The 27169-nt window shown below is 35.1% G+C and overlaps 1 pseudogene; it reads right to left on the reverse strand.

The window, feature by feature from the left end:
• Positions 1 to 1414: 1414 nt before the first annotated feature.
• Positions 1415 to 25982, reverse strand: LOC149564192 (26S proteasome regulatory subunit S10B homolog B-like; annotated as a pseudogene).
• Between the last annotated feature and the right edge of the window lie 1187 nt (positions 25983 to 27169).

A 27169-nucleotide genomic window follows, 5' to 3' on the forward strand; every position in this document is an offset into this window, starting at 1 on the left:
ATATAGATGTTCAAGTTATGAATTAAAGGGTAAATGTGAATATATGGATGTGAATGGAATAAGCGAATGTTGAGCGAATTTTGATGAAGGATTAGATATCCTAGAGGAGCTACAAAGTTGTATTTAATCAGTAAGGATCCAGTAAAGCATAACAAAGATCTGTAATCAGCAAAAGATAAGTTGCATATCATTTAGGTCACTTCATTGTTGCTTTATAATCATTGTAATAGTGAATCCAAAATCTCTTTACAGAGTTGGTTTAATAGCCATTTTACAAATCCTCTAACAAGGTGATAGTTCAGTTGAATTGTTCTAAAGACCTCTAACCAGGCCACTCCTAACAGGGTGATTGAATCTTCTAACAAAGTCACACCTAACAGTGTGTGTTTGTAACCTTTAATAGGGTTGGCTCTTAACAGGGCTCACTTCAGAAGAGTGAAAATTGGTGATTAGTTACTTGGTGGTTTTTCCCATATTAGGTTTCCACGTTAAATCTGGTGTCACTTGTGTTCATTTATTTAACCTTTGCATGCATATTAATAACTATGAATGCTAGATGATCAGTAACTAGTTAATCTACCAAGTTACAATATTCCTGCACTGTTTACCGAGTATCAGCAGTAAGTAAGCATTATAGACATCTAAGGAATTTTTGGAATTGTTTTTGTGGTAACTGATTCACCCCTGCCCTCTTAGTTACTTCATCTATATTTTCAATAGACAAGAAGATAGAAGTTCTCCACAAAAAACTTTAGTGCTCAAACTCCTCCAAAAATTGCTCTCCAAACTTGCAGCATAATAATAGCATAATTGTGGATGTTAAAAATGAGAGGGCTCTCCCTTATAAAGAGGAATGGATGATTAAGATTAAGAGGAAATAAGATTTAATCAAGGGTGGAGAAAGAATGATCTGTGTGAGATAAAATTTCACCACTGAGAAAAGAGGAGGAAATTTAAATGGAATCACACTTAGAAATATGTGCATTTAAGTGTAGAGGAAAAAAGAATTTATTTAATTTTTATTTATTTTGTTTCTTTTTTCAAGTGGGATTTTATTTAATTAAAAGGGAGCAAGTTCTTTTAATTAAATAGGAAATATTTAATTAAATTTAAAGAGAGGTTTTTCTCTTAATTAATTAAGTGTGGATTAATAATTTAATCAAAATAGAGGTTTTCTTTTAATTACATAAGACTTAGGATAAAATGATCATTCCTTAGGAAATGTTGAAATAATTGAATTAATTACAATTTGATTAAAGAAATTAATTTGAATTGATTTAAAAAATATTGCAAACCATTGATTCAGAAAATTTGATTAATTGAATAATGGAGGCCCATAGTCTAGGTGACCATTTTAGGGTGCATACACAAGTTACAGGCTAGAGAGCACAAGCAACTCTAATTTTATAAAATGCTAAATAGAAAGGGAAATAAAATTCACCTTTATAAAATCTTCTTGGATTATGTAATCATGCTCTGCATGGATGGCTCCCATACTAGCTTCTGTACAAATGTTACAAAGATTTACTCCATTGAAGCTCTGATAAGGGTTGAAATAATCTTAGCTATATAGTAATTAATCAAACAATAATTACCAACTCCAGAACATACCAGTGTAGTAGAGGATAAAAATTGAAATATTTTGGATAAATTTCAAATTATTAAAGAAATAGAACAAGACCTCGAAAAGCTTTACAACAACTTCATAATCTATGTCTTTGTGTTTTGCAATCACTAGATGTATTTTCAGTACTTCCATTCTTGCTTGTTCATTTGGAAGTGGAATCTCAATCTTTTTATCCAAACGACTAGGTCTAAGCAGGGATGGGTCCAAAACATCTAGTCGATTTGTTGCCACGATCATTTTTACGTACATTTAATGTTAAAATTAACATGATTTTTAGGTCACAATTAAAATTACACTACCTTGAAGAATCTTAAATAAGTTAAATAATATAGTTTCTTGTTAAATTTAGTTGATTGACAATTACAATAGCTTGAGCACCTTAAAACACAACACCTTTCCTAATTGATCAAAACCATCTAGTTGGTTAAGAAATTCCATTAAAGTTCTATTAATTTCTCGATCAAGACTTGTTCCTTCACTAAATTGACATCCACTGATTGCATCAATTTCATTTGTAATTACATTAACAAACACAAAAAAATATTCTTTTGATGTTTAGATGAATAAGAAGTCATACTTGGTGTTTCCATGCATAACCAAACATTTCCCTGATCAACCTTGCATTTTTGCCAATATATTTATCCATTATAGCACTTGAAGCCACCTAAAAAATAGTATTACAAAAAGAAGGCATAAATCAAACCTCAGGTACAAGAAATTATAAGGTTGGATTGCATAAAAGTAAGATGGATATTAGAAAAGCTAAGCTACAGCCTTAGGGAAATTGACATCAATGTTACTAGTAATAGCTCTTGCTAATAGTGTCTTTCCCATTCCAAGAGGGCCATTTAGAAGTACTCCTTGAAATTGGAGAAAAAAGAATCAATCTCTATGAAAGAATTCCAACAAGAATAAATAAAACATGCAAGTTGAACTTTATATAAACCAGAGATTCCCATGATTAATTTGCACCCCACACACATTTTACCTTAGGAGGTTTTATTCCAACCTTAAGAAAGAGTTTAGGATTCATTAAAGGAAGTTTAATAGATTCTCTCAGCTCCATGATTTGATTTGCTAACCATCCTACTACTGAGTAGCTCACATTTCCAGGATGCTCATGTAGCATATTATAAACAATAGGGTCCACCTGCATCCAATATACAAAAATAAAATGATTAGCCTTTTTCTAGAAAATCCCTTCAAAGATTTTGATATAATTTATGTTTATTAACAACTTTTAATGTGAAATTCTAATGCTAGGTACCTCATGAGGAAGAGCCCTCATTATTGTAAGTGTTGTCATGTCAAGAACAACATGTGTGCCTGTAGTGAGCTTATCATGAGCTTATCTTTATGTACCTTATTCCAACACCCAACAACATATGTTGGCCCACTGCTAGCTTTCACAATTACTATACAAAAAAAAATTCATAATCTAAAAATTAGAAAAACTAATTTACTTCAATAGTACAAGCATGAAAAGTTAAATATTAATTTTTTCAAAACCAAACATCCATTAGAGATAGAATCATAGATTCATAGGTGATAGAAGTATTAGAATGACAGTGAAATAAAGTATGATCCTACCACATCCACATTCCCCTATTGGGAAAATCCAAGAAATGTAAGAATGTTTGAAGGGGATTTTTTGAAGTACCCTTGATGAGGGCACAATCCAAGATCAAAATGAACACAACAGGAAAAGGGGAATATTATTATCAGAAGTGATATGCTATTATATTTAGTACAATGAAAAAAGACCCAATGACATGCCCTATGGCTTACAATGTTATCAATTTTGGAGAAAAAACCTTTCTCACAGTACCTTCTCCCAAATTCCACCAAAAATTGCCTTTACAATGCCATAAGTGACCTTAAGTAACTTAAATTAGGTTTAGGGTTAGGAATGCTATTCAGAATATGCCATTTGGCATCCACCACCAAAGCAGAAGGTTTTAGAAAACATGTCAGAAGTCGATGTAAAATTAGAAGAATCTAAAAATGGTAGTCTAACTTCCTGGAGGCATAACTTTTGATCTGGGACTCTAATTGAAAAACCATTTATATTTTTGGAAAGCCAAGTGCTCTATAGCCTTATGGACAACCTTTGCTTGTCCCCCATTTTTTAGGCCCATACAAGGCCATTTAGTGCCTCAAATCCGACTTTTAAGTGCTCTTAGGGGGTCTCCAGGCAACTTAAAACTGCAATAACATTCAAACCATAAAGCCTTTTGACCTAATTTTTTGATGGAGTGCTTTAAATTACAAGTTTAATCATCCATCCAACTTATACCCTCTAACTCATCATAATTATGGCTCAGTTACAAAATAACCTATTTTCTACATTGGCACATATTCCAAGGTGCTCAAAAACTCTAACCTCAAAAACCAATAGTGGAACTATGAGAGTTAGAATCTCTACTTGACCCAAATGGGTATCCAGAAATGAAAACACATTAAAGAGAAACTAAAACTAAGCATATTTTTGGGTGATGCAAGATTTCCCTTACACCATTGGATGCTCCTACATCAGACACCCAAGGTAAATTGAAAAGTGACCCTGTCACTTTATAGCTGGTAGAGGAAAACCCAAATGGGAAACCCCCACTCTGGATATCTAAGTTGAATCTTCTACTGGTCATCCTTTCCACTTCACCAGGTATTTTTCATACTACCTGTTTCTAGTACTCTAACCCTCACAACTATCCATAATTTCTTCAATCTCTTCCTTCTCAGAAGTAGGAATTAAAAATTGCTCCAACATCAACTCCTCCTCTGCACCATCATCATGATATTTTGTTAAGTTTTTAATATTAAAAATAGGAGAAATATGAATCCCATCTGGCAACTCCACCTCATATGCATTTCCTAAGTTATGTTTCTTCAAAATTTTGTAGGGGCCAAATTTCTTCATCTTCAACTTGTTGTAGGTACCAACTGAAAATCATTCCTTCCTCAAGGATACCATAACCATATCCCCAACTTGGAACTCCTTATGACTCCTCTTTTGATCTACTCTAGCATTATACCATAGGTTCATCTTGGTAATATGTGCATGTACCTCCTCATGTAGGTTGTTGACATGTTCAACAAAGTCTTCTGCCTCAACACGTGTCCTCTCCCCTTGCTCTATCTTTCTCAGCTTTGGTGCAATCCTTGGACTACTCCCATACACAATTTGGAATGGTGATCTACCAATACTCCTATTCATAGAATTATTGTAAGTAAATTATTCTTGTAGTAGAATCAAATCCCATCCCTTGGGCTTATCTCCTACTAAGAACCTTAACAAATTGCCTAGACTTCTATTTACTACTTCTATTTGTCCATCAGTCTGCGAATGATGTGTAGAACTGAAATTCAATTTTGTCTTCAATTTATTCCACAAAGTCCTCTAGAAATACCCAGAAAATTTAGTATCTCTGTCAGAAACAACACTTTTTAGGAGACCATGTAGCCTCACCACCTCTCTGAAAAACAAATCTACAAGATGCACTGCATCATTAATCTTGTGGCATGGAATGAAATGCACCATCTTGGAGAACCTATCAACCACCACAAATACTAAGTCATTACCCCTTTGTGTCCTTGGTAGTCCAAGAACAAAATCCATACATATGTCCTCCTAAGGCTTTGATGGAATAGGCATTGGCTGATAGAGTCTAGTATTTTGATAAAATCTTTTAGCTGTTTGACATACTTTAGAACTCTGCACAAACTTCTTCACATCTTGTGATAATTGAGGCCAAAAATAAGTCTCTCTAATACTAGCAATGGTCTTATCTTGACCAAAGTGTCCTGCCATCCCTCCATTGTGCTTCTCCTTCATCAAGTTCTCCCTCATGGAACTCCTTGGAATACACAATTGACTTCCCTTGCACAACATACCATGCTAAATCATGTAATCTAGGCACCTAGTCCTATCTAGAGTAACAAGTTCTTTACAAGCCTTCCAAGATTTTGTAAAGTCAAGATCCTTAGGGTATAGATTTTGGAGTTCATCAAACCCAACCACTTCAACTTGCATTACTATCAACAAAAATTGTCTCCTCTTAATGCATCTACAACCCTATTAGACCTTTTGCTTCTATGTTTTAATACAAATGTATAGCTTTTCATGAAATCTACCCAATCCAAATGTCTCTGATAGACTATGCCAAGTGTTTTAAGAATCGAGTAAATAGTGGATGCCGAGTAATTGAAGTGCCGAGTCATAGAATACATAATAATGTATCCTGAGCATCAAAAAATTCATATACCAAGTGATACAATTCTGACATATTTGTTTGTAATGGTACAAACAACTATGTAAACCATTTTATGAGCCAACTTAAGATTATATTTTGATATTATGAAGATAAGGATGAATCTCTATTTGGATTCCCTATGTAATTACATGTAACCAATCATAAAATGAGAAGGTTTAATCAACAAAATGGATGAATCTCAGCCATAGATTCATACCTTACCTTAAGCCACCTAAGTCTTCTTAAGAGGGATGAAGTCCTAAACTCTTAACGGATGATGATGGGTGAATGTTGGATGAAGGAATTGAAGGAGTGAATAAGATAGTTTGCATGTAGAACATTCAAGGTGACTTAGAGGAAAGAGTGAATTGCAGAATCAGTTAGAGCAGAATAAAGGATAGAGAAAAGCATACAACATTGATACATTCAATCATTAAGGATCAAGAAAATAGTGTAGAGGTGAGTTTTTATCAGGCAAGAAAGTGCCAACTAAAGGATCTATTCTAAGACATTTTAATAGGTAATTTTAGTTAAATCTCTTAACATAGTAGTCCTAAAGGCTATATGAAATCCTTTAACAGGGTGCTTACTTAGTTGTAATTTGACATCCTCTAAGAAGGCACACTTCTAACGAGGTGTTGAATTCCTCTAACATGGTGAGGCCTAACAATATTTGTAAGCCTTTAACAGGGTAGATCATGTTTCATGGTCAAATTATTGTAACCTTCATTAGATACACTTTATTACTACTGTAGTGAAGATTTGTGGGTTTTGTCCCCACCCCAGTTTTACCTTCTCGCTTGGAGGGTTTCTGGGTAATCATATCTAGTGTTATGTGTGTGAATTCTTACATGGTTATTTGATTTAGATGCATATGCTTTACATGATTATTTCACTTTACTTATTGAATGCAAGTGATGAATGAATGGTGAAAGCTATATGGTCCTAGTGTAAACTACTGATTTACACCCCCCCCAAAAGAAGTTTAACTTTCCTATTGTAAATCCAACAATTGGTATTAGAGCCTTGTTCTCTAAATGTGAAGCTTTGTAGCTATGAGGAAAGATCTTGAAATGGAAGTCTACAAGTTGGGAAAGGCCATTGAAAATTCATAGATTGAAATACATCTCATACTACATCAACTGAATGAGGCAAGAGAGGAACTAAAGAAATTCTTGAAGAGAAGGAAAGAGATTGCTATTGCGGAGAATGATACATTATACAAAGAGATAGACACTACCAAGCTATTTGTAGATGGTGATTCCAATGAATTTGATGTACCAGTTGTAGATCTAATGGAAAAGAATAGAGTCCAAGCTAAGGAAATTAGAAATCTCAAGTTAGAACAAGAATCACAAGCTATACTACTATGTGAAGTGACTGATAAAAAGAAGACAAAATAATTCTAGCTAATAGAGTAGAAGAGAAGTCAATAGAGCTAACCAAGATTTCCAACATGTAATTGGATACCTTAAGTCAAATGATGAATCCTAACTAGGAACTAAATGTTAAGGATATTGAGATAACTACACTGAAGTTGTAGAATGAACAATTTTAGAGTGACCTAAAGAGAGAATAGGAATTTTCCAAAAGTTTCAACAAGGAAAATGAAGCCACCAAATACTTTGAGCAATTATTGAGATCCCCTAGATCCAATAGTGATACATCAGGACTAGGCTACACAAGCACTAAAGAAGGAGAATCATCCAAATTTGTAGAAGAAAGGAACATCAAAGGTAAGAACTCCAAACCTACTTGTCATAATTGTAGCAAGAAAGGACATAATGCTAATGTGTGTAGGAGAAAAACTATAAATTAGAATGTCAAGCCTAAGAACATGACTCATTCTCATAAGTGCAACAAGAAGGGCCATCAGGCACATGAATGCAGAACTAGGACCATGCATACACAAAGATTTAAAAGATATTGCTACAATTGTCAGAAGTATGGACATAGAGATTTTGAATGCAGATTCAAATCCATGTGGTCATCAAACAAGCTAACAAAGGTGAGAAATAATGGGAACTCTTACAATTGGGATTATAATACAAGATATAGCTGTCATTATTATCAAGAATATGGACATGTTCTTGAGAATTGTATTAGGACACACTTCAGTGGCAATTACAAAAGGTGGTTGAGTAAAACTACATGTTTTAGCTATTTGAAGACTGGTCACATCAATAAATATTATCCAACTAGGTCAAAGGCACCAAGTTGTGAATTTGATAAAGGTAAAGGAAAGATAGATATTGAACACATTAGAGATGAGATGAACAAGATATGGAAAAAGAAAGATGTTTGCAACACTTCAAATGGAGAAGGGATCACTTCACCTAATGGGTTAGGTGATCATACCTCATCAAACTAGGCAAACATGAGGTATGTGGGACTGATATTTAAAGCTTATATCATACATCAGTTCCAAATAGGATGTAGTACTAAAAAGACTAAATTAACATGAATGAAGATGGAAGATGTTGTTAGAAATCCAAGACAAATATTTAAAATTTTCATGTTGTTGTAGAGTATGAAACATTTCCTATGTATGCCGAGTGGAATATTAGTTGATGCCAAGCTACTAGAACACCTAGTTGATGTTGAACTCGTAGTAGCTACCAAGTAATGGAAACATCAATGGATGCCTAGTGAACCCAAAATTGGTTATTGTTGAGCTTATAGTTGTGTAAGCACTTAGCATTTAATGAAAGGTTTTCAAAGGGTATATGATCAATTTGAGCTCGTTTCTTCATCATTTCAAATTTGAGAAAGAGTGAGTGGAGCAAAAGGTGGTTCAAAAACCTGTTCAAAGAATTTGTAGAAATTTTAGTAGCGATTTTATGATAGTTCATCAGATTTCATTAGGTATTTATCGAAAGCCGAGCTACATAGTTTATATTTTCATAAACCCTAGTTTGAAAAGATGGCATTATAGGACCATAAAATAGGCTAATGTCTAACATACTATGAGCAAATCACAAACTCAATAGAATACATTGACACTCTCTAGTCTACCATGAAAACCAAATAAAAAAAAGGAAGAAACACAATGTTTAAAACCCCCTCTTTCATTTGTAGCTCCCATGTCCTTCTTTCTTCTCCATATCATGTAGCTCCAAATTTCCTATAATGCACACAATTAGGAAAAAAAAGCCTAAGATAGTGATAATGCTATGAGAATACTAGAAGATGTGATTTTAGCTTGAGAGGAAAAAAGACTAAGAACCTAGGGATTGAAAATGAAAGGAAGAATGCTCATTTTATAATCAACATAGAAGATGACATCATTGGATTTTTTAGCTTGGATATATGACTTGGCAAGAGATTCCTTTGAGAATCCATAACACATATGATACAAGATGCCAAATGTAGGATTGTGTGATGCTTGGAAGTCAAACATGGCTATAAATGGAAGAGAATTCATGATGCATCATATGACACTTCAAACCCACTTAAAGCTAAGAATCTATGACAATGAAAGCCAAATATGGATGTGCATAAGAGAATAAGAATATATGGATTATGACATATCTTAACCAAGTGTAAATGGAGAATCTATGATGTGTCATGCCCATGTGTCATGATGATGTCAATATTATGTAGAATATTTGAATTAAAATCCCTTTATTCCACACAAATAGAAATTGGTGAAAATGAAATTAATGGTGGAAAATATGACTTAGGAAATTGAGAATTTCCATGGTTCATTAATAATGGATCAATTAATTAATAAAATTAATTAATTGAGGAGGTTAGTTAGGAAGAATAATTAGTAAAATGATATAGGATTAAATTATGGGTTATTTAATCCTCTAGAGAAAATTAGTAGATGATTGGCCAATATGATTAAATAAGTGTGACAATATACTTTGATGAAATGGACGATGATAATGGAGATTAGCTAGGATGATGATAGGTAGACCAAATCCATGGCAAAATTTATTGATTGATGAAAATGATAACATGCCAAGGACACATGACATGAACTAAGGACATGTAACATTTAAGTGACATTGTAAATGCTACAGAATCAAGATTGGTTGATAAGGTTGATCATAATAACATAAATAGATATTGCCAATGTTATTAAATGGTTGATAATGCCATGATTTTGACATTGAGAGACTCAATAATGTCAAAGATTAGATGTTGTGAATGGCAGTTTGACCTAGTACTGAGAGCCATGATGGTACTAAGGTTAGATTGATAAGATTTGATAGATTGATAGGTTTCCAAGATATTGAAAGCCACAAAAATGCCTAGGATTGGACAAATAATGATAGATTTGGGATGTTTGACCTATTTTGGGTTGATTAAGACTGATTCTGGGTAATTTTGGGTTGATTTGGGGTGATTTTGGGTTGAGTTGATATGATTCTAAGTTGATTTGAAATGGTTTTGAAATGATATTGTTGGTGTAAATAAGTATTTATTTATTACACTTGCTTAAGTTTTACTTAGGTTAATGCATTATTTAATTATTATTTTAGGTGAGACTCTTAGGAGTTTGTGTACTCTCATTGAGTTGCACAACTCTAATTATGCACATGGTGTCTACAACATAGGAGTATCCATCATTCACTGAGTTGTCATGTTGACAACACAGTTATCCGCACTCCTTATTTAGCACATGTTGTCTACACCACTGATTTGTGTGCTACACCATTGTAGGCTTATCCTCACATCATTGCACTTAATCCTGTGCTTAATGGAGGATAACCCATATTTGGTGGACATGTGCCTGGTTGTATGACATATCATGATGCTAACTTCTATGCATTCTTGAAGCTCTCCTGAGGCCTTTATATTCAGGCGCTCCTAGTGTACTCTTAGTCTAGTTATTGAATGCATATCATCATTCTGATCATACTTTGTCTATTTTACTGTGTGCTTGTGTTGAGTTCTTTAGTTCTTGGGTGAATTCTAGCCTAAGCCAAATTCTTACATGCTATCAGAGCCAAGGGAGATTCTCATCACGTAGTCATTTGAGATCGTTCATGCTTCAACACCTCGACATGCATCTAGATGATCCATAGAAATTGAGAGTGTCTAGAGCTAGATTTGACCTCACCGTTGTGTCCGAAGCGTCAATTTGATGAAGATCAACTATAAATTTTCTTATCTTGGGTGAAAGTTGATCGTGAGGCAAATTTTTTTTGCAAATCGGAACCCAGAGGCCCCGATTTGCAATTCTGGTATGATCGTTTCATTGATTTGATTATTATATTTCAAATTTGCAATTTTTTTTCTCTGCACTTTATCTATATTTTTGAAATTATTTTTTGAATTAATTAGCGGATTAATTAGTAGAGATAGATTTTTTTTTTGGCCGAACTGGGTAGTGACACCCCAGTTCGGCCCTCTATATTGGTTTGGTGGAATTATATTATTTTCGTAGGGATTAATTCCAACTTGAAAGCATGAGCCACAACTTTGCTGATCCATAGAGGGCGTACCTACGAAATACATCAACAAATCTGGTTGCTTCAATTTTTTTTTTCGAGAACTCAACTAAATTTGGTGCAGTGCCAACTATTCAATCGACCAAGTACATTTTTTGATGACAACAAATCTGCATCTGCTTAATCTCGGCGGCCAAATATTCCTTTGGGCACCGCTTCACTTAAGCATCTACAGAAGCTTTAATTTAAAAAGCACATTCAAACCCCACCCACTGCATGTGGGATTATACTCTGCAACTTCTCTGGCAATAGTTAAGAAACTTGACGATCACTGCTCACTACCAGCAATGATATTAAGAAACTTTGGTAGCACAAATAGAATTCAATGACATTAACTGCACCCCAAACACGTGGCATTCCTAGATCCGCCAAACTCTGCACCTATTCCCTTGCAACACATGGCAGATACTACTTCAGATGGTACAACAATCCAGTCAGCACATTGTGGATAGCATTGATACGTAAGCACCCAACTCAGCTACTTGAAATGTTATTATCATATCACTCTATGATGTAGATAGTGACTCAAGTTTTCCATACCGACTGTATGAACCGAACACTATGAAAAACCACGTCAGCCGCCACATCATTAGGTGGGCCAATTTTTGTGCAAACATCGTCCTTTTACGAACTCAAATTTGATGCCTGTCTGGACGTCATTCTTGGGTGACTTATAACTGCTGTGATGGCTGTATGACTATCAAATTTAACCCCATATTTCATTGATGCAACCCCTCTCCAAATCAATTTTGGTTTTCGTAGTCTGACTTCAAGAGGCCATAACTCGCACATCCAAACTCCAAATTAGGTGCAATTTTTTTTGAAATTGGGTAAAATTTTCTGTATTTTTTACTGGTGTAGCTATTTTTTGGTTTTAGTGCATGGATTGTTTAGAAATTGCAATGTTTGGTGACTATACTTAGATAATCCTGCATTTTGCAACTTCAAATGCTCCGTATGAGCACATCTGGAGTCGAAAATAGGTTTTGTTTTTTTTTGAAAGTGCATATTTTTTTGTCTACTTTCTAGATCTAGCATCAAATTGTAGTATTGTGTGGAAAAATTGCCACTTTCAGAAATAGGGCCTTTCTTTGCTTTGTAATACTTCAGTATTGTAGCACTTTGTAAAGTTTCAAATTTCTACTCTATTAAGAGGTTGTAACAAGCAAAATCAAAAGTCCACAAAGGCCAAAATTGCCAAGTAGCCCATTGTAATCACACTACTGATAAAGTGCCCAAAGCATCTATTTTGGGGGGGTTTCTTGATTTAGTGAAAAAGGGGGGGTATTCTTGGTGTTGTGTTCTCTCTTTTTTGCACTTTTCTTTCATTTTCTGCATTATGGGAAACTTTAAGTTTCCTAAATTAACTCCTCATAACTATGCTTGTTGTCAATCAAAATGTTGTATCACTTAATGCATAATGGAGTTTCACAATATGTAGATGGTACTCTTCCTAAACCAGCAGGTGATAATGTATCAATAAGTGAAATTTCAAATTGGGTAGCCATGGATAGGAAAGCCCTAGGTGATATATGTTTGGGGGTAGATAATAAGATCATGTATCAAATCAAGAAATGTACTACATCCAAGGAAGCTTGGGATACCCTTGAAAGTCTTTATGGTAAAGTGTCTGAAGAGGATGTTTTCAAAATTGAAGATGAGCTTGTTTCCTTAGATCCTAAGTCATATGACTCAATACAAGACTTCATCATCAAGGTCAATGTATTAAGGACAAAGCTTATTGATTGTGGGAATTCTATCAAAGATGACAGACTGATCTATCTCATTCATAACAAGCTGCCATCCGAATATTCCACATTTATCTCTTCTTTTAACACCTCAAAGACTACCTTAGGGTCTACCTACAAGAAAGTCCCTTTTGATGAATATGCTAAGCTATTGGATGATGAAGAGAAGAAGTTGAAATCAATGGGGATTCTCAAAACACCTCAGTCTAAAGCATTGGTGGCTAATGAGGGTTCTCAACATTCAGTTGGACAGTCTGAAATAGATGTAAAAGAAGATACAAATGATGACAAACATTGTTGAGATACGATCAAGTTGGCCAAAATATCAGAGTTAGTGGAATGAGTTAGTATGAAAATGTGATGAAACCATAGATGTGAACCATTTTTGAGCGTCTACATTTTCCCCCTCTTTGATACAATGTGATTTAGAGCATTGTGTCAAAGAATGCTGATGAAAAAACATAACAACATGCCCCAGTAATGGTGGGGACTAGAAAATGGGCTAATTTCTAACATACTATGTGCAAATTACAAACTCACTAAACATACATTGACACCCTCTAGTCTACCATGAAAGCCAAATAAACAAAACGAAGAAACACAATGTTTAAAACCCTCTCTTTCATTTTTAGCTCCCATGTCCTTCTTTCTTCTCCATATGATGTAGCTCCAAATTGTCTATAATGCACATAATTAGGAAGCAAAAGCCTAAGATAGTGATAATACAATGAGAATACTAGAAGATGTGATTTTAGCTTGAGAAGACAAAAGACTAAGAACCTAGGGTCTGGAAATGAGAGGAAGAATGCTCATTTTATAATCAACATGAAAGATGAGAGAATTGGATTTTTCACCTTGGATATGTGACTTGGCAAGAGATTCCTTTGAGAATCCATGAAACATATGACACGAGATGCCAAATGTAGGATTGTATGATGCCTGGAAGTCAAACATGGCTATAAATGGAAGAGGATCTATGACGCATCATATGACACCTCAAACCCACTTAAAGCCAAGAATCTATGACAATGGAAGCCAAATATGGATATGCAAAAGAGAATAAGAATATATGGATTATGATATATCTTAGCCAAGTGTAAATGGAGAATCCATGATGTGTCATGCCCATGTGTCATGATGATGTCAATGTTATGTAGAATATTTGAATTAAAAATCCTTTATTCCACACAAATAGAAATGAGTAAAAATGGAATTAATGGTGGAAAATATGACTTAGAAAATTGAGAATTTCCATGGTTCATCGATAATGGATCAATTAATTAATAAAATTAATTAATCAAGGAGGTTACTTAGGAATAATAATTAGTAAAATAATATTAGATTAAATTATGTGTTATTTAATCCTATAGAGAAAATTAGTAGATGATTGGCCAATTTGATTAAATAAGTGTGACAATATCCTTTGATGAAATGTAATGATAATGGAGATTGACTAGGATGATGATAAGTAGACCAAACCCATGGTCAAATTGATCGATTGATAAAAATGATAACATGCCAAGGACACATGACATGAACTAAGCACACATAACATTTAACTGACATTGTAAATGCTACAGAATCGAGATTGGTTGATAAGGTTGATCATAATAACATCAATAAACACTATCAATGTTATTAAATGGTTGATAATGCCATGATTTTGAAATTGAGAGACTAAAAAATGTCAAAGATTAGATGACATGAATGATAGTTTGACCTAACACTAAGAGCCATGATAGTACTAAGGTCAAATTGATAAGATTTGATAGATTGATAGGTTTTCAAGGCACTAAAAGCCACAAAAATGCCTAGGATTAGACAAATAATGATAGATTTGAGATGTTTGACACATTCTGTGTTGATTAAGATTGATTCTAAGTGATTTTGGGTTGATTTGGGGTGATTTTGGGTTGATTTGATATGATTTCAAGTTGATTTGAAATGGTTTTGAAATGATATGAAATTGATGTAAAAGAGGATATGAATGATGATAGACACTATTGAGATATGATTAAGTTGGCCGAAATATTAGAGTTAGTGGAATGATAAAGTAGAATGAGTTAGTATGAAAATGTGATGAAACTGTAGATGCAAACCATTTTTGAGCATCTACATTTTGCCCCTCTTTGATACAATGTGATTTAACAACATGCCCCAGTAATGGTGGTGTATATTTTTACCCCCTTAAGAAATTTACTAATATAAGCATATGATAGGTCAATTTCATGAAAATGAGAAGAAAAAACCATAGCAACTAATAGATCAGAAATCATAGCTCAAATGTGGAAGTTATGGGCTCTAGAGTGCATAATGGGGGTTGATTAGGAGCTTGAGACTATTTTCAAGGGTTACCACTTAAGAAAGTGACCAAATAATGAGAATTATAGCTTAAATTATTCACAATGGAGATACAAATCCAACACAACTGACAAATAGAAAATTACAGTTGAAAAAAAAAAGTTATTGCCTCCAGAGTGCAACATAGGGGCTCTAGGAGCAGTTTTGGGCATCTAACTACCCCAAGTGCACCCAAAATGCACCCAAGTGCACCCAGTGTGCACTTGGTAAGCCCTAGTGTGCTATGTGTGCCCATGGTGTACTTGGGAAGCCAACGTGTACTCTGAAAGTGCAGACTACACCCCAAAAGGCTTTACGGGCCAAAATTAGCCCAACTGGGCTCAAAATGACCTGAAACTTTGTGTAAGTACCCAAAATGATGGAAAGAGGTCATAAAATGGGTGAAATCAGTCAAATATGATCAAATTTGGTCAAAATTGGTCAACCCAGTGTTAGGGTGAGGTTGGACTAGGTGGAAAGCCACATAAGGTTGATAGACAGTGTAGGATGATGCATGAATGTAGGAATGCAAGATGAAGATGATTTGGTGTATCATAATACATGATCATGGTGTTGGATGAAGAAATGAATGATAAAAGATTAAGGAGACAAGATGAGGACCAATTAGAATTAGGTGAAGACTTTTACTTTCAGAAAGTGCACTATATGTTATTGGAGCTTTATTTTGATATGGCAAATAGAATCCAATGCATCATGGCGTAAAGGGCCAGAGTGCAAATGCAAACCTTTAGCATAAACAAGCACAATGTAGATAGAAAATGACTTTGTCCTTCTCGAGGCATTTATACATACCCCAAACTTTCAAAGGTACATTGTAATAGACATAAAATAAAAGATGACCATGAACCATCTTGACCACTCTTATAGATTAGTTTATATAATCGAGTGGCATAGGAAAATGATCAAAGAGAAGAAAAGAAAAAAATAAATCACTCACTAAAAAATGTGAGCCAATGGCTATTCTTGTCCATCATTACTCACCATTTAGTATTTTAGTCTTTAGATAGCATTTGACAGGTTGATCATGTGATGGTTTTGTTTGTAGATACCATTGATAGGTTCATAGTGACATGCTGGATTGATTGTTGGTTCACCTTGCTCAGATAGTGTGATTGTCATTGAATTGCAATGCTTTGAGTTTTTTTCTATGAAAGTTCAAGTTTCTATGCAAAAGGGATGATTATGTAAATGGTTTATTACTAATTTTTGATGGGTTTTGTGATTTTTAGGGTTTTTGAGGATATTTTGTGTTTTTGTATGATTGGTTTCTTTAGGGCATTTTAGGATTTTTAGTGTTTACTTTAGGACATTTTATGATGTTTAGGGATTTTTTTTAAGGATATTTTATGATTTTTAATAATTATTTTAGGACATTTTATAATTTTCAGTGATTATTTTAGGATCATATTTGAATTTTTAGGATTTTTTCAAGATCATAAAAGCATATACAAGTGTTAGCTCCAATCTACTATGTGATAAGTCCAATGGATAAAAAGTGCTAAGAGGTATGCCCCTAGTTCAAGTTCAAATTCATGCACTATGTAGGTAATGTGCCCCCAGACAAGACACAAACTATGTACAAAGGCCAAAGACAGAGTATGTATAGACTAGTGATGCTTTAGGCAAGATAATAATGGACAATAACTAGTTTGTGGGCCATGATCAAGGACTAGGGATGTCTTGCAATATGATGGATATGATCAGGCAATAACAAAAGGGGAAAAAACCAAATGGAATCTCGATAGATGGAAGAGCAACAACTGACTACACATGGCACCTATTTGCCAGGTTTTCACCATGGTACATGCCCAAAGCACCTATTTGCCAGATTTTCACTTTTGGACATAATTTTTCATTTGACTTAAATTTTTGTGCCAAGATGCCTGTTTGCCAGGTTTTCATCAAGGCATCTATTTTTCATGGCTTTTCACTTTTTTCATGACTTTTTTCTTCTTTTTTTTTTGATATTTTTTTAGGACTTCTTACCATTTTTTGATAATTTTTTCAAAACTTTTAGATGGAATAATGAATGTCGTTGATGAATGCTGAGAAGCTATCTATTGTTGGTGTTGCTGCTAATAATCTTTGGAACCATGACTAACCATAACTAGGCAAGATTCATTCTGAGTCTATGGCTAAAATCAAACCACCAGAAAGGCCTTGAGATATACCATTGTGTATCGTATGTAAGACAGTTTATGCCTCTTGTGAATCAAGGCATTTGAAGATTAATGGGTCAAAGGATTCTTTGGATGGAATGTTATTGATGATGACATATGCCAAGGGTTGTTGGATAAAGATTTGATCTTGGGTGTTGGGAAAATTAGGTAGCTAGATTTGGGGATAAACAACTAGATATAAGGGAGGATTGAGACCAATGACCCTCTACATGAAGGCTGATCAAGAAAGCTCAAAAAGGCTTTGTGGTATGTTGAACACTGGAATACTTATATTAATTAAATCATCTTGTTTACCTTGTATCCTTAGGAGCTGCTTAGCCTTTTCTTTTTCATAGTTTAATGGTGCCTTTTAGTTTTCACCAAGAGACCTATGCATATATATATTTTTCTTTGCTTTCAATTTTTTTATTTGAAGATGGAGTTGGCTCCCCCTAATATGCCAATGTGTTCACTTTAGGAGAAATTTCTTCTTTATGATCACCAATTTTAATGCCTTCATATATTTCAAAGTCTTTGCGAGAGCATAATCATTTTTGAATCGATCAAAAATTTGTGTTCCACATTGGTCCCAATCCAATAGTTCAGGATAACTTGAGGGGATGTCATCATTAGTGTTGAATGGACTTTGGCTGAAGGTATATATATGGATATTTGATTTAGTGGTAAAATTGGGGTCATGCTTATAAGCTAGAGGACTGTTGGTTTTAGATGGGGTATCTTCAGATGCCTTTTCATTGTTTAAAACATCCATAGTCCTACACATAGGTACCATAGTACTAGGAGGACCTATTCGTAATGGTTTAAATCCAAGCCCAAATCTAAGAGGTCATCCTTTTGTACTGATAGGTTCAATTATTCCTTATTTCTGACATCCAAGACCACTATAGCCATCATAGCATTGTTTTTGTATGATAATAAACCCAGGTCCATACTTGTTAGAAGATACCAAAGTGGGTTTTTATTTTTGTTTTGCTTTCTCAATACATACACATGTATTCTCATTGATAGAAGTGGCATTTTGTGTGTTGATCTTAGAGTGTTGGTCTTGCAATAGTTGTGATTTACCATAAGATTAGGGAGAAAGTGGTGACTCCCTAATGTGGGATACTTGAGACATAAAGTATTCTTCACACACGTTGTCTTCAATCTTTAGCTTTTCCTTGGCCTTACAGAGGAGTATATCAGCATCCATATATTTAGAGGAATCTGTGGGTTGTGCTTCATTGTTTCCTGGGACTTGGTATGTAGTAGCATCTCTCAGATTAGCAAAAAATTGGAAAGGATTTGGATCACCAGGGATGGTAACCTCCACATTGTTGTGGGAAAACTTTAGACATTGATGATATGTAGATGGCACTACTTTTAGAGCATGAATCCAAGGGCATCCTAGTATCATGTCATAGTTCATTTTGATATCTAAGTGCTAGAATAATACGTCTTCAATAGTTGGACCAATTCTGATAGGTAACATGACGAACCCCATAGAGAAGCATTCACCATCATCATAGGCTTTTATTGTGATTGTTTGAGAGGGATCCACATCATCTTTAGAATAACCCAAACCCTTGACAACTTTAAGTGTACAAATATTCAGCCTTGCTCCTCCATATATCAAGACACGTCTAACCTTAACATTATGGACCAAGACTTCAAGGTGAAGAGGATCATTGTGGTTGGGTCTGTCTTTAGGAATATCCAGAGGGGAAAGGTGATATGTTGTGATGTAGATAGGTTCCCCACCATGGCTTGGAACTGGGAAACATCAATGTTATTTGAGACTACTAAATCTTTAAGGGCTTGATCCAAGATCTTCTGATATTGGGGAGACACATGCAGTAGGCCCAAAATGGATATTGATGTAGGGGTCTTGCTGAGCTGTTCAACAAGGCTTTAATTAGATGAAGTAGGAGTAGTAGGTCTACTAGGGGGTGTAGGTCTAGTAGAGGTAGTAGGCCTAGATGGGGCTGCAGGTAGGGTGATCTTGGTGTGGTGTGTGGTGATAGTGCAATAAGGGTCTTTATCCTTTAAGGCGAATGTGGATATGCAAGAATTAGACTCATTAAAACAACTAATGGTGTAGTCATATCCAGTATGTGTATAATTCACATTAGCTTGTGAGTTTGAGTTTAAAATGGAGGGTTTCTATTTGTCATGATTACCCAAAGGATCTTTGAAAATAATGTGATCATAGTTCGATGTTAGTAGTGATGGATCGACTGTGATTACACCATCATCAATAAGATCTTGTATTAAATGATTTAATTGGAAACATGATGAGGTCTTATATCCTTTAGTGTGGTGATAATCACTAAATTTCTTGTGATCCCACCAAGAAGCTTTAGTTAGTGGCTCGTCTTTGATTGGGGGTAACTACAGGAAGTTATTACTGAGTAATAGTTAAAGTGCAGTCTCCAGAGGTATCCCCAATTGTGTGAATTTTCTATCTTTGGTTCTAGGATGTCTTTGAGGTTCATCCTGCATAGAAGTCTTAGTTTTGTATTGTGGAGGCAATGCTTCATTGGGAGTTTGTGAATTCATAGGGTTTGCACCTTTCAAAGTCAGTTGAGGTTGTGCTATGCTAATTGTACGTGCATCCACAATGCCATCATTGGTCAAATTCTTGTTTTTGGAGAAAAATTTCACCTTGTCGTTAGAAAAGTTGGTGTTTGTGTTTTTCTTGTTCATATTGAGGATTTCCTTATGGATAAGAGCATCTTCAATACTAGCCCCTTTTTTCATTGGTTTAGAAATGGTGCTCAAACTTTTGATTTTAAGTTCATACATTAAGTTGGGGACTAAGTTTTCAATGCATAGATTAACTTGTTGTTCTTTAGGAATGTCTAGTGAGCATTGACTAACTAAGCTTCTCCAACATAGTAAGAATGTGATAAATGGCTCTCCCATCTTTTGTTTAGTTAAGCACAAATTAGAGAGTGTCACCTCATTTGTAACATTAAAGGAAAAGTGGGAGATGAACTTGTCTATGAGTTTCGACCAAGATTTGATAGTACTAGGAAGTTTGGAATACTGTTCAAGTGTGGGCCCACCTAGAGAGTAAGGAAAAAATATCATGAGATAGGTGGGCTCATCACTGAGTTCGGTACAAGAGGCATAGAATTCTAGAATGTGATAAAAAAGGTTGCCTTTTCCTTGCTATTTTTCAAATCTTGGAGCCTCAATGTGCTTTGGGAATGGAGGCATATATAGGATTTTATCAAATGGATTAGGACGTAGGTCCCTTTATATATATAGAACCTATTTCTTTTGGACTCCCAATGCCTCAAGTTGTTTGGAAAGTTGTTTGAATTGTTGTAGTAATTCTTTATTAGGGGTTTTTATGACAATTTTCTCTTCAAGCCTTTTGTGTCTATGAGTAGATTGTTTGCTATGGTGAGAGATATGTCTACTTGGTTCTGACATTTCTATGTCTAATGAGTCTGCTAACGTGTCACTAGGTGGTGGAGATATGTTAGTACCTTGAAGATAAAAGGGTTTTTGTTGCAGTACATGTTGGGGTACTTGTTGTGGTATTTTCTATGGTACTTGTTGCAGTATCGACTGTGATTGTTATATTATGTGTTGTTGTTGTACCATTTTTTGTGGTAGTTCTTGTGCCATTTGTTGTTGAGATACCTCTATTGGTTTCATGTGAGACCATGTATTTGACTGTTGTTGTAGAGGTATATATGGCAAATGCTGTTGTTGCCAAAAGTGTTGTTGATATGCGATATTTTGCTCAATGCATCTTTGGTATTCCAACTGGTGCTTTAGTTGCTCTTGTTGTTGTTGAAATTTCTATTGATACATTGCATGTAAGTCAAGTAGGTTTACATTGGAGTGCATGTTAGGGACATTGGATCCTTGCACCACTTGAGCTTGTTATTGTGGTTGATGGTGCTATTGATGTATTGAATGTGTATTGAGAGGATTTATACTTGGTTGCACCTTGGAAATGTTATGTCCTTGTACCACTATAGGTTGGTGTTGTTGTGGGAGTTGGCTATGTCCTTGAGAATTGAACTTCATGTTTAGATTATTGTTTTAGTACCTTTGCATGTTAGATGTTTCACCTTGGGACATCATATTGATTTGAAAATGAGATGTGTTCCTTTTGGGATTAGGTGTAATGTCAAAAAGACTTTTCATTTGTGCATCAATAGGGATTGTTGCAATTGATGTTTCACATGGTGTGCTCATGAGAGGCTCCATAACATTTGATGTCATAACACTTGGTAGAGTTAGGAGCAAACATGGACTTTTTTGATTTTCCTCCAAAGGAGGTATGTTTGGCATCCCTATAGTACAAGTCCCTTTAGAAATCTCTTGTTGTTGCATCATGTGATTGAGATCAAGTCTTAATGTCCTTTTGGGATATTTAGGTAAGAGTCTAGTTTCCCTTCATTGGTTGTGGTTCATCAAACAAGGGATTAATGTTGATGTGTTCAAATGCACTTTGGAGGATTTTGATAGTTGATTCTTGATGGGACCTTATAGGTGCCATTATTGTGTTTGAAAACTCCAAAGGTTGTTTTCCTTTATCTAAGTCCAAATTGATCATGGGTTGTATGTTTTTGAGTGTGGAATTGATTTGATGTTTGGACTTAGGTCCCTCTAAGTGTGGATTAAACTTGACAATTTCTTGGGCTACCAAAAGTTTGAAGTTCTTGCACAAATTTTTGTCTTGACATGCCATAGCCATTTCTTCATTAGTGATGCCATAATCTATGTCAGAGTCATCACTTAGGTGTATAGTACCTTGTTGTGCATTTGATATGTTAGGGTTGAAGGTACTTATGTTGGGTTTGCTAAATTTGAAGGAGTGTGTTTGTTCATCCTTAGGTGTGGTTGTTACACTTCCACCTTTGGGTGGTATTGGTACAAATATAGGTTCAAAATTAGGACTCCATTGAATCATCCCATTTATAGGGGAAGTGTTTGAAGGAAACCTCATAGTAGGTGCATTACTTAGGGTTTGTTGTGTCATCTCTTGGATCTTGTAGATACATGTTTAAGGGGTCTACAAGTAAGGTTGTGATGCCTCAATTTGGTCTTTGTCAAATATTTGTTGGGTTTTCTTGCTCTTTTTTTTTTTTTTGTCTTGGACAAGGTTTTTGTTGTGTTGACACCTCAGAAAACAAGGGTTGATAAATTTCTTCAGGTCTTTGAGCTAATTGTGTCCTAGTGAGTGCTGGCATGATACCTAAGGATGCAGATGCAGTAAAGGTAAACCTAAATGAACTCCCTGCCTCCCAAGTGCACACCTAAACTACCAACTATGCTCAGATAGTACCAAGTGCACCCTTGGTACACCTAGGGCCCTGCAAGTAAGGAGTTGGTAAGTAGAAGGTATGCAGTTGGTAAATAGTGGTGCTATGGTGACTAAAATGCAAAATATGAATGATTTGGGTGATTTTGAGTGTTTTCTAAGGTTTAGGGATGCAATGCAAGCTATGTAAGTGAATATTAGGGTTCTACAACCTAGAATGAAATCCCCAATTACCAAGTGTGCTTTGAAACTACCAACTGGGCACCTAAAGTGTGCAGTTGGTAAAATAGGTCAAAATTTGATAATTAGGATGTTGGTATGCAAGATATGAGGGTTTTTTGGATTTTCAGGTATTTAGGGATGTTATGAAACCTAGGAAAGTGCCAAATGAACTAGAGTTTTGATATGCAAAGTGAGAATTTCCTAGGGATGCTATGCAAATGCAAATGCAAAGTGACAGTTTTGGAATTTGACAAAAGGAGATAAAAGTGATGCTATGGTATACAAAATGATGATTAGGGTTAGACTTTGGACTTGGTAATGATGCTAGAGGTTGATATATGCAAGGTGGACTAAGCAAGGGATGGTGTGCTAGAGTTGATAATGATGTTTGAATTATGCAAAGTGAGGATAAGTAATCAAGGAAACAAGTTGGTTGATGGACAATTTGATAGGGTTTGATAGTGAGAATGATGCTAGGACTTTGAACAATGCAAGATGGAGGGGATATATGACTAGGGTAGGTCAAAATGATGTTTAGGGATACTAGGAATATGATGATGCTAATGATATGGGTATATACAAGGTTTTGAACTTAGGTGAAATCTTTGGAAAGTATCTTATCTAGGAGTTTAACCTTGTGAAGATGGACTTTGGATGTTGACCAAAAAATGATAAACGACAAAAAAATCAAGTTGATAAAGACAAAAAGGTCAAATCTATCAAGACATGGAAAAAAATTGACCAATAAAAATGATAAAAAGGATAAAAGGACTGTTGGCTCCTGATTTAATAGTTTTACAAATAACCAAGAAACCAGACAAATGCATCTAAGGCTAGCAAATTCCTATGATAAATACATCTAACTGCAATCTTGGGCCAACTATAAGGCATAACTCCTTCACTTTAGGCTCTCCAAGTCCTAGGCAGGTAGACCTTAGATTCAATTGATATCGTACTAGTGCAAAACATATCCCTAAATCTATTTTCTATAGATGTAAAACCCTTATATCTCCTAATAACTCATGAAATGACACAGATCTACAACAACTAAATGCAAATTTATGAATCTCGTAAGTTGAGTGAGGGTTAATTCTTTTTAGCCCATTACAAAACATGAAATACTGAATTTATTTTGAATAAAAGATTTGTGCAAATACCATTCATATCAGCTTGCATTTGATTTAGTGATTAATGCCTTATCCATTGAAACATAGAGTCATTACTAGCAGGATGACCTAACTAGATTGCATTACAATCAAGTTTATCAAATGAAATCCCCAAATCCCACTCTTATGAAATATCCCCTTCATACACCTAGAAACCCTATTAGAACATTGAAGAATTTACCTAACTCCTTGAGTTAGAAGCAACAATAGATCTGATACACAACTCATCCAAGTTGCCTTAAATCAAATGAACCTTATCCATTTAATCACAAAGTTAATGACGTTTGAAGAATTAGGAGACAAAAAAAGAAAACTCAGATAATTCTTGTAAATCCCTTTTTATATTTGTCCTTAGAAAGACTAAATACAAAAACTGGTAACACAAAATGAAACTCTAAACAATTCACATGATCTAGCATCAAATTCTAGTACATTAGAATAACAATACATGACAATGAAATTAAAATTTGCATAGGGTGGATGTGTGGCCTTAACTGCTAGAGCTCAACTCAATAGTCAGGAAGCAAAACCATCTACAATCCTGGTTTCAATAGTAAAATCATTGGAACCCTACTGGTATTACCCAGAGAAAACTACCAACCCTTATAATGAAAGAAAGAAAGAATGATAGAGAAGATAGATGAATTCCTAGATCTGATATGCAACTAACATCTGTCCACTTGAAATTTCATCTCTTGCAATTGAATCACCTCTCTCTTCTCTCTACTATTGATCTGATTTTGTTTCATCATTACACTATAACTGATTTGCAAATATCTTTGATGAAATGATGAAAACCCTTTCTGCAACCAAAATATCTGATATGCTTCATGAAATGCTGAAGGAATTAAAATTTAACTGATTTGAAAGTAACCCAATTCAACCCCAACTGTATTTTCACTATCCTTTATGCATATTCAGGTCATTTCTTTGCTAAAAATTAGTTTTGAAATTTGTCACCTGAATACAGTTTCAAATTAGGAACCTAAGACAAAACCTCCTGTATCTTGAACAAACTGCTTCCTATGTGAAAACTAACCTTTGAAACAAAAAGTTCATCTTCTCCTAATTTCGGTGATATATAATACTACTATGTTAGCCTATAGGAAACCTCCAAAAAGTCAATTTGAAAATCACTCCTCTGGTAGAAGGTTCAGGTCTGCACTTTGAAATTTAAAAATTCCAAAATTTAAAAGTTCTAAAGTCACAACTTTAGAAAAAGACCTTTTAAATTTAAAATGTGAATGTGCATATTAAACCTAGGAAAATGCTTAAAATATTAAATATTTTAATCATTTCACTTTTCCCCTTATTTCCATCTGGGTCAGCTCTTCTTTGATCGGGTGCCACGTAATGCTTTGTGATTGGCCAACCTGCACAGTCATTGCCTTATCATCATTTGCCCCAACTTGATGCCACATGTCACCTTCCTATAATCTCACAATTTTTAAGCACCTTGCATCTTTGGGAGGTGAACATGCAATGACTGTCAGATTGGACACATGTCACAATCTTAAGCATCTATCGTTTGATCTTCTATTTGGCGCTACATCATCTTTGAGCAGGACCCGTTGCCACATGGCAGCAACCCGCCTACCTGCATTACCTATCCAGTGTGCATGTTGATTTTGTGGGCATGTGCCCACTATTGGATGAGGACACATGTCATAATCTGAGCGCATCTCACTTTTTGGCACCATGTCATCACTACTTGAATTCTTTACTAAAAAATCATTGGTTTAAGTGCCAATTGGCCATCCTCGCGAGTCCCTCCAAGTGCAACTTGCCTTATAAAAGGCCAATGTCTTTAGACAACTAATGCATTGTGTAAAAGAGTATATAAACCCTTTAAAATCTCCTTGTTTAGCGAATGTGGGATCAACCGAAAGTGGAAACTGCCTCCATCAATGACAACCCTACACTGATAACACCCCTCGTGGATTGCTTCATTCATGATACTGCCAAAGGGACTCCATGAAATCAACTGGTGAGTCTCTATTGATTGGAGGGTGTCTTTCACTACGAGTTTCTTTATAACACAGGGTGCTCTTTTTACATGTCAGATGCTTCTTTGATTGGGTAGCTTTTTTTTGGTGGGTTTCCTCTTATCATTCGCTACCTTTGCTTCCAGATAAATGCATTTTTTTTTTAGTCCCCTACCACTGACTACTCTATATGATGCGTGGGGGGCTCTAAACTTGGCATCCTTTTCCTTAGATAATGCATGGATTGTCTTGCGTGGCATGTTCTTTGGTTGGTCAATGACGTTCCATATGTGTGGGAAGCCCTTTTTTATTATATGCCAGTCCTCTGCTAATGTGGACCCTTGCATGGACTTTTTATATGTTGACAACTCTTTTTAAAAAGTGCAGGGTCTCCTATATTTCGTGTACATGTCCACAAAGGCACTCTGGACAAAAGATGAGCCTGAAATCTGCTTATAGTTATTTGAATGTGCCTTTCCTTACCCGACTTGAGGTCCTCCAATTGGAGCATGCATCGACAAGGTACAAATGTGTGAATTGATCCATTGATCACCTTAAAATAATTAGAACCAACTTTGACCATTGATTAATCAACTAAAAACTCATTTTACCACTGATCTACAAACTGTGAATTTCATGTTAGGAGGTCTGTTAACTGGCCTTAAAACCTAACCCAAACCTTTGACCGAGCTCTAAAAACTGGCACAATGATTCTTTGTTCCACATACTTTTACCCCCTCAAATCTTGTCTCATGATGAATTTGGGGTCAAAAGATATTCGCTGTCAAAGTTGTCTTCTTAGAATTACCTGCAAATAAACATGTTAGAAAATACTAAATTGGGCTCAAAATTGGCTTTGAAAATAGTGCAAACTGATACTTGGGAAAACAAAAACTAGGGTG

Source organism: Cupressus sempervirens, chromosome 4, assembly GCF_028749045.1.
Source record: "Cupressus sempervirens isolate cs-2001-9-10 chromosome 4, ASM2874904v1, whole genome shotgun sequence".
Taxonomy (NCBI): Eukaryota; Viridiplantae; Streptophyta; class Pinopsida; order Cupressales; family Cupressaceae; genus Cupressus; species Cupressus sempervirens.